This window comes from Syngnathus scovelli, chromosome 5 (genome assembly GCF_024217435.2).
Source record: "Syngnathus scovelli strain Florida chromosome 5, RoL_Ssco_1.2, whole genome shotgun sequence".
NCBI classification, from domain to species: Eukaryota; Metazoa; Chordata; class Actinopteri; order Syngnathiformes; family Syngnathidae; genus Syngnathus; species Syngnathus scovelli.
The window spans coordinates 21,763,889-21,771,801 of NC_090851.1; the positions used below are offsets into that span (position 1 = coordinate 21,763,889).

The window sequence follows — 7,913 nt, forward strand, 5'->3', positions numbered from 1 at the left end:
TGCCCAACGGAAAAGTGAAGTGCACAAAACCTGCATTTGGCTGTATCAAAATAAATGTCATGAAAAAGGTAAAAACACTACATGGAAGCACAATGTGTTGTGCTGGGATCTTTTACAAGTAAAGACTGCTGCTTTGAGTTCACAGGGAGACATGCTCTTTATTCACTGTACATAGTCTGTCCTCTAGCGGTAAAAACGTGAACTGCAATGCTATGGCTGTCGCCACACAATGTAGGTTTTAAACTCGTGTTGTAGTTTCAGTGTCGGAGTTCAAACTAGGCTTGCAGTTTCCGAATGCCATTCTTGATGGGTGCTGTAAAAAGTTCTTGGCTTACACGATTGAAGTGCACATAAGAAAAAAAAAAAAAAAAAAAAGCTTACGGTAACTGGTATTCCCAGGCGGTCTCCCATCCAAGTACTAACCAGGCCCGACCCTGCTTAGCCTCCGAGATCGGACGAGATCGGGCGCTCTCAGGGTAGTATGGCCGTAAGCCGTGAGACCGCTCAGAATTTTTCATTTTATAGACACAATCGCCCCTGAAACCATGCCAAGCAGCGGCGGGACTTGATGGCTGTGGTAAAAGTTTCCTTTCACAATTGACGTGGGAAAAAAAAAAAAAAAAAGGCTTTCAGCACCTGGTATTCCCGGACGGTCACCCTTCCCTTTTGTTTTTTTTTGTTTTTTTTACAACCAGGGCCGAAACAGTCTTTCTTCCAAGGCTTTTGGTGTTTTCTGGAAACATGGCTATCATGAAAAGTTATTGACAGCTTTTTATGCGGTAGCACGAATTTGCCGTTGCGACCTGCATTTTGCTGAATCAAAATAAATGCCTTGAAAAGTTTAAAAACACTTCATGGAAGTGTTGTGTTGGGTTCTTTTACAAGTCAAGCCTGCTGCTTTGAGTTCACAGGGAGCCATGCTCACTGTACATAGTCTGCTCTCTAGCGGTAAAAAATTTAACTACAATGCTGTGGATGTCACCACATAATATAGCTTTCAAACTCGTGTTATAGTTTCAATGTCGGAGTTTAAATTAGGCTTGCTGTTTCCGGATGCCATTCGTGATGGGTGTTGTAAAAAATAGCTTCTTAAACGATTGAAGTGCACATAAGAAAAAGAGAAAGCTTACAGCACCTGGTAATCCCAGGCGGTCTCCCATCCAAGTACTAACCAGGCCCGACCCTGCTTAGCTTCCGAGATCGGACGAGATCGGGCGTTCTCAGGGTAGTATGGCCGTAAGCCGTGAGGTGACCCAACATTTTGCATTTTATAGACACAATCGCCCCTGAAACTAGCGAGCGAGCCAATGAAGCCTTCAAAACTGCTTCGGCACATGGAGACCAAGCATCCTGCATTAAAAGACAAACCTTAACCACTTCGGGTTTCATTGTCTCCGATTACGCCTGGATGGGACCGGCTCGTTTCTGAGAAACAAGCTCGGTGCTCCCAATAATTCAACGTAATGGTGACTTTTATTTTTATGTGGTTTATATTTGTTTTTATGCCAGTCGTATCATTTTATTTAATCGTATTTACCGTATTTGCCGGTGTACAGGTCGACTCGGTGTATAAGTCGACCCCCTAAAATTCGACGGAAATTTACGATTTTATGATATATCCTTTGTATAAGTCGAGCTCAATTGTTGCATTATATTAAACTTCAAAATTCAATATGCGAAATTTATTGACGAAATGTGTTCAAATTCTGGGAGGCCGTGCGCATGCTGCTGTTTATAAGCACCGCGGAGGAGATCGCGGCCGGCGAGCTCGCGCACGCCGCGCGGCACCAACGGGAGGCCGGAAATAGCTCCAAGCCGAGCGGATCGGCACTTTCTAAGCACCGCGGAGGAGATCGCGGCGCCTCATTGGACTTCCAGCGGCCGGCGAGCTCGCGCACCCGCCCGGCACATCCGGGAGGCCGTGCGCACGAGCCAAGTGGCCGAAAATAGCCCCCGCCGAGCGGATCGGCTGTTTATAAGCACCGCGGAGGTGGTCGCGGCGCCTCATTCGACTTCCAGCGGCCGGCGAGCTCGCGCACCCGCCCGGCACATCCGGGAGGCCGTGCGCACGAGCCAAGTGGCCGAAAATAGCCCCTGCCGAGCGGATCGGCTGTTTATAAGCACCGCGGAGGTGGTCGCGGCGCCTCATTCGACTTCCAGCGGCCGGCGAGCTCGCGCACCCATCCCGGCACATCCGGTAGGCCGTGCGCACGAGCCAAGTGGCCGAAAATAGCCCCCGCCGAGCGGATCGGCTGTTTATAAGCACCGCAGAGGTGGTCGCGGCGCCTCATTCGACTTCCGGCGGGCGGCGAGCTCGCGCACCCGCCCGGCACATCCGGGAGGCCGTGCGCACGAGCCAAGTGGCCGAAAATAGCCCCCGCCGAGCGGATCGGCTGTTTATAAGCACCGCGGAGGTGGTCGCGGCGCCTCATTCGACTTCAAGCGGCCGGCGAGCTCGCGCACCCGCCCGGCACATCCGGGAGGCCGTGCGCACGAGCCAAGTGGCCGAAAATAGCCCCCGCCGAGCGGATCGGCAGTTTATAAGCAACGCGGAGGTGGTCGCGGCGCCTCATTCGACTTCCAGCGGCCGGCGAGCTCGCGCACCCGCCCGGCACATCCGGGAGGCCGTGCGCACGAGCCAAGTGGCCGAAAATAGCCCCCGCCGAGCGGATCGGCTGTTTATAAGCACCGCGGAGGTGGTCGCGGCGCCTCATTCGACTTCCAGCGGCCGGCGAGATCGCGCACCCGCCCGGCACATCCGGGAGGCCGTGCGCACGAGCCAAGTGGCCGAAAATAGCCCCCGCCGAGCGGATCGGCTGTTTATAAGCACCGCGGAGGTGGTCGCGGCGCCTCATTCGACTTCCAGCGGCCGGCGAGCTCGCGCACCCGCCCGGCACATCCGGGAGGCCGTGCGCACGAGCCAAGTGGCCGAAAATAGCCCCCGCCGAGCGGATCGGCTGTTTATAAGCACCGCGGAGGTGGTCGCGGCGCCTCATTCGACTTCCAGCGGCCGGCGAGCTCGCGTACCCGCCCGGCACATCCGGGAGGCCGTGCGCACGAGCCAAGTGGCCGAAAATAGCCCCCGCCGAGCGGATCAGCTGTTTATAAGCACCGCGGAGGTGGTCGCGGCGCCTCATTCGACTTCCAGCGGCCGGCGAGCCCGCGCACCCGCCCGGCACATCCGGGAGGCCGTGCGCACGAGCCAAGTGGCCGAAAATAGCCCCCGCCGAGCGGATCGGCTGTTTATAAGCACCGCGGAGGTGGTCGCGGCGCCTCATTCGACTTCCAGCGGCCGGCGAGCTCGCGCACCCGCCCGGCACATCCGGGAGGCCGTGCGCACGAGCCAAGTGGCCGAAAATAGCCCCCGCCGAGCGGATCGGCTGTTTATAAGCACCGCGGAGGTGGTCGCGGCGCCTCATTCGACTTCCAGCGGCCGGCGAGCTCGCGCACCCGCCCGGCACATCCGGGAGGCCGTGCGCACGAGCCAAGTGGCCGAAAATAGCCCCCGCCGAGCGGATCGGCTGTTTATAAGCACCGCGGAGGTGGTCGCGGCGCCTCATTCGACTTCCAGCGGCCGACGAGCTCGCGCACCCGCCCGGCACATCCGGGAGGCCGTTTGCACGAGCCAAGTGGCCGAAAATAGCCCCCGCCGAGCGGATCGGCTGTTTATAAGCACCGCGGAGGTGGTCGCGGCGCCTTATTCGACTTCCAGCGGCCGGCGAGCTCGCGCACCCGCCCGGCACATCCGGGAGGCCGTGCGCACGAGCCAAGTGGCCGAAAATAGCCCCCGCCGAGCGGATCGGCTGTTTATAAGCACCGCGGAGGTGGTCGCGGCGCCTCATTCGACTTCCAGCGGCCGGCGAGCTCGCGCACCCGCCCGGCACATCCGGGAGGCCGTGCGCACGAGCCAAGTGGACGAAAATAGCCCCCGCCGAGCGGATCGGCTGTTTGTAAGCACCGCGGAGGTGGTCGCGGCGCCTCATTCGACTTCCAGCGGCCGGCGAGCTCGCGCACCCGCCCGGCAACTCCGGGAGGCCGTGCGCACGAGCCAAGTGGCCGAAAATAGCCCCCGCCGAGCGGATCGGCTGTTTATAAGCACCGCGGAGGTGGTCGCGGCGCCTCATTCGACTTCCAGCGGCCGGCGAGCTCGCGCACTCGCCCGGCACATCCGGGAGGCCGTGCGCACGAGCCAAGTGGCCGAAAATAGCCCCCGCCGAGCGGATCGGCTGTTTATAAGCACCGCGGAGGTGGTCGCGGCGCCTCATTCGACTTCAAGCGGCCGGCGAGCTCGCGCACCCGCCCGGAACATCCGGGAGGCCGTGCGCACGAGCCAAGTGGCCGAAAATAGCCCCCGCCGAGCGGATCGGCTGTTTATAAGCACCGCGGAGGTGGTCGCGGCGCCTCATTCGACTTCAAGCGGCCGGCGAGCTCGCGCACCCGCCCGGCACATCCGGGAGGCCGTGCGCACGAGCCAAGTGGCCGAAAATAGCCCCCGCCGAGCGGATCGGCTGTTTATAAGCACCGCGGAGGTGGTCGCGGCGCCTCATTCGACTTCCAGCGGCCGGCGAGCTCGCGCACCCGCCCGGCACATCCGGGAGGCCGTGCGCACGAGCCAAGTGGCCGAAAATAGCCCCCGCCGAGCGGATCGGCTGTTTATAAGCACCGCGGAGGTGGTCGCGGCGCCTCATTCGACTTCCAGCGGCCGGCGAGCTCGCGCACCCGCCCGGCACATCCGGGAGGCCGTGCGCACGAGCCAAGTGGCCGAAAATAGCCCCCGCCGAGCGGATCGGCTGTTTATAAGCACCGCGGAGGTGGTCGCGGCGCCTCGACTTCCAGCGGCCGGCGAGCTCGTGCACCCGCCCGGCACATCCGGGAGGCCGTGCGCACGAGCCAAGTGGCCGAAAATAGCCCCCGCCGAGCGGATCGGCTGTTTATAAGCACCGCGGAGGTGGTCGCGGCGCCTCATTCGACTTCCAGCGGCCGGCGAGCTCGCGCAAACGCCCGGCACAACCGGCAGGTCGTGCGCACGAGCCAAGTGGCCGAAAATAGCCCCCGCCGAGCGTATCGGCTGTTTATAAGCACCGCGGAGGTGGTCGCGGCGCCTCATTCGACTTCCAGCGGCCGGCGAGCTCGCGCACCCGCCCGGCACATCCGGGAGGCCGTGCGCACGAGCCAAGTGGCCGAAAATAGCCCCCGCCGAGCGGATCGGCTCTTTATAAGCACCGCGGAGGTGGTCGCGGCGCCTCATTCGACTTCCAGCGGCCGGCGAGCTCGCGCACCCTCCCGGCACATCCGGGAGGCCGTGCGCACGAGCCAAGTGGCCGAAAATAGCCCCCGCCGAGCGGATCGGCTGTTTATAAGCACCGCGGAGGTGGTCGCGGCGCCTCATTCGACTTCCAGCGGCCGGCGAGCTCGCGCACCCGCCCGGCACATCCGGGAGGCCGTGCGCACGAGCCAAGTGGCCGAAAACAGCCCCCGCCGAGCGGATCGGCTGTTTATAAGCACCGCGGAGGTGGTCGCGGCGCCTCATTCGACTTCCAGCGGCTGGCGAGCTCGCGCACCCGCCCGGCACATCCGGGAGGCCGTGCGCACGAGCCAAGTGGCCGAAAATAGCCCCCGCCGAGCGGATCGGCTGTTTATAAGCACCGCGGAGGTGGTCGCGGCGCCTCATTCGACTTCCAGCGGCCGGCGAGCTCGCGCAAACGCCCGGCACATCCGGGAGGTCGTGCGCACGAGCCAAGTGGCCGAAAATAGCCCCCGCCGAGCGTATCGGCTGTTTATAAGCACCGCGGAGGTGGTCGCGGCGCCTCATTCGACTTCCAGCGGCCGGCGAGCTCGCGCACCCGCCCGGCACATCCGGGAGGCCGTGCGCACGAGCCAAGTGGCCGAAAATAGCCCCCGCCGAGCGGATCGGCTGTTTATAAGCACCGCGGAGGTGGTCGCGGCGCCTCATTCGACTTCCAGCGGCCGGCGAGCTCGCGCACCCGCCCGGCACATCCGGGAGGCCGTGCGCACGAGCCAAGTGGCCGAAAATAGCCCCCGCCGAGCGGATCGGCTGTTTATAAGCACCGCGGAGGTGGTCGCGGCGCCTCATTCGACTTCCAGCGGCCGGCGAGCTCGCGCACCCGCCCGGCACATCCGGGAGGCCGTGCGCACGAGCCAAGTGGCCGAAAACAGCCCCCGCCGAGCGGATCGGCTGTTTATAAGCACCGCGGAGGTGGTCGCGGCGCCTCATTCGACTTCCAGCGGCCGGCGAGCTCGCGCACCCGCCCGGCACATCCGGGAGGCCGTGCGCACGAGCCAAGTGGCCGAAAATAGCCCCAGCCGAGCGGATCGGCTGTTTATAAGCACCGCGGAGGTGGTCGCGGCGCCTCATTCGACTTCCGGCGGGCGGCGAGCTCGCGCACCCGCCCGGCACATCCGGGAGGCCGTGCGCACGAGCCAAGTGGCCGAAAATAGCCCCCGCCGAGCGGATCGGCTGTTTATAAGCACCGCGGAGGTGGTCGCGGCGCCTCATTCGACTTCAAGCGGCCGGCGAGCTCGCGCACCCGCCCGGCACATCCGGGAGGCCGTGCGCACGAGCCAAGTGGCCGAAAATAGCCCCCGCCGAGCGGATCGGCTGTTTATAAGCACCGCGGAGGTGGTCGCGGCGCCTCATTCGACTTCCAGCGGCCGGCGAGCTCGCGCACCCGCCCGGCACATCCGGGAGGCCGTGCGCACGAGCCAAGTGGCCGAAAATAGCCCCCGCCGAGCGGATCGGCTGTTTATAAGCACCGCGGAGGTGGTCGCGGCGCCTCATTCGACTTCCAGCGGCCGGCGAGCTCGCGCACCCGCCCGGCACATCCGGGAGGCCGTGCGCACGAGCCAAGTGGCCGAAAATAGCCCCCGCCGAGCGGATCGGCTGTTTATAAGCACCGCGGAGGTGGTCGCGGCGCCTCATTCGACTTCCAGCGGCCGGCGAGCTCGCGCACCCGCCCGGCACATCCGGGAGGCCGTGCGCACGAGCCAAGTGGCCGAAAATAGCCCCCGCCGAGCGGATCGGCTGTTTATAAGCACCGCGGAGGTGGTCGCGGCGCCTCATTCGACTTCCAGCGGCCGGCGAGCTCGCGCAAACGCCCGGCACATCCGGGAGGCCGTGCGCACGAGCCAAGTGGCCGAAAATAGCCCCCGCCGAGCGGATCGGCTGTTTATAAGCACCGCGGAGGTGGTCGCGGCGCCTCATTCGACTTCCAGCGGCCGGCGAGCTCGCGCACCCGCCCGGCACATCCGGGAGGCCGTGCGCACGAGCCAAGTGGCCGAAAATAGCCCCCGCCGAGCGGATCGGCTGTTTATAAGCACCGCGGAGGTGGTCGCGGCGCCTCATTCGACTTCCAGCGGCCGGCGAGCTCGCGCACCCGCGCGGCACATCCGGGAGGCCGTGCGCACGAGCCAAGTGGCCGAAAATAGCCCCCGCCGAGCGGATCGGCAGTTTATAAGCACCGCGGAGGTGGTCGCGGCGCCTCATTCGACTTCCAGCGGCCGGCGAGCTCGCGCACCCGCCCGGCACATCCGTGAGGCCGTGCGCACGAGCCAAGTGGCCGAAAATAGCCCCCGCCGAGCGGATCGGCTGTTTATAAGCACCGCGGAGGTGGTCGCGGCGCCTCATTCGACTTCCAGCGGCCGGCGAGCTCGCGCACCCGCCCGGCACATCCGGGAGGCCGTGCGCACGAGCCAAGTGGCCGAAAATAGCCCCCGCCGAGCGGATCGGCTGTTTATAAGCACCGCGGAGGTGGTCGCGGCGCCTCATTCGACTTCCAGCGGCCGGCGAGCCCGCGCACCCGCCCGGTACATCCGGGAGGCCGTGCGCACGAGCCAAGTGGCCGAAAATAGCCCCCGCCGAGCGGATCGGCTGTTTATAAGCACCGCGGAGGTGG

At 63.8% G+C, this 7,913-nt stretch overlaps 2 non-coding genes across 2 annotated transcripts; both read right to left on the reverse strand.

Moving 5' to 3' along the window:
* Positions 1 to 374: 374 nt before the first annotated feature.
* LOC125969713 (5S ribosomal RNA) lies at positions 375 to 493 on the reverse strand. The gene has a single exon (XR_007481707.1). It is a non-coding gene; the product is annotated as a 5S ribosomal RNA (ribosomal RNA).
* A 630-nt stretch (positions 494 to 1,123) lies between these two features.
* On the reverse strand, positions 1,124 to 1,242 carry LOC125969695 (5S ribosomal RNA). Its single transcript, XR_007481690.1, has one exon. It is a non-coding gene; the product is annotated as a 5S ribosomal RNA (ribosomal RNA).
* Between the last annotated feature and the right edge of the window lie 6,671 nt (positions 1,243 to 7,913).